General features: G+C 46.6%; 1 non-coding gene across 1 annotated transcript; it reads left to right on the forward strand.

The window, feature by feature from the left end:
- The first annotated feature begins 390 nt into the window (after positions 1-390).
- On the forward strand, positions 391-464 carry trnan-auu (transfer RNA asparagine (anticodon AUU)). Its single transcript has one exon. It is a non-coding gene; the product is annotated as a tRNA-Asn (tRNA).
- The last annotated feature ends 481 nt before the right edge of the window (positions 465-945 follow it).

A 945-nucleotide genomic window follows, 5' to 3' on the forward strand; every position in this document is an offset into this window, starting at 1 on the left:
TTTTTGTGGTGCAGCTGTAGTCTCCCATAGAGCCCTGAGGCTCAGGTTCAAATTCCACTGCTCCAGTGTGTGTAATAACATTGCTGCCCAAGCCACGTGCCAATTGGCACAGGGATAAGAAAATTAGGGAAGTAAACACGTCAAACTGTTCAATGCTATCTCCAATCATTTCACTTCCTGTCCCATTCTTACTCCAGGGAGCCCAGCCTCGTTTAACGAAGGTTCTTTTTGAGAAGTTTAATCGGGCATTTTGCACAAGTCAAGTTAAGAAAGCCAGGATCTCTCGCAAGACTGCGCGGGAGACAACAATTGTAATTCTAGGCGGGGAGGCTGAATTATGAATTCACTAATAGCCTCCCCTAAGCGATGGCGCAGACCACGCCAACGCCTGTCTCTGTGGCGCAATTGGTCAGCGCGTTCGGCTATTAACCGAAAGGTTGGTGATTCGAGCCCACCCAGGGGTGGTGTGTTCTCTGTTCTTCCCTCGCTTCAAAGCCGTCCGCTTTTAATGGGGTCAGGAAAATGTCCCCAAACGGAAATTTTCTCCACAAAGGGATTTCTGAATTGAATTAATGTCTAACGGAAGGGATTGCGGATGCGGAGAAGCCGAGACAAAAAGAGAAACTCGGCAGGTTTGACAGGACCTGTCGGAGAAAACAGAATTCTGAAATGTTGTATCTGATTCTCTTTCCACGGATGTTGCCTGACCTGCTGATTTCCTCCTGCAATTTCTAGTTTTGTTTTGAACTGAAAGTTCATTTCATCTTTTGGGATGAAACACCTAAATATCTGCAAACACCGTGTGCAGATATTTAACCCATTCGAATCACTGTAAAGTGATTGGATTCAAACAAACTCTGCGCTGATTCACTCTTTCTCAGCTCCACAGGCAGACAGACCTGGGAAGTGAAGCTGTCAGTGTGGTTCTGTATTGGTGGGCCGAGT

Source organism: Chiloscyllium plagiosum, unplaced genomic scaffold (assembly GCF_037043375.1).
Source record: "Chiloscyllium plagiosum isolate Xiang-an unplaced genomic scaffold, Cpla_swu_hap1 HiC_scaffold_27, whole genome shotgun sequence".
Lineage (NCBI taxonomy): Eukaryota > Metazoa > Chordata > Chondrichthyes > Orectolobiformes > Hemiscylliidae > Chiloscyllium > Chiloscyllium plagiosum.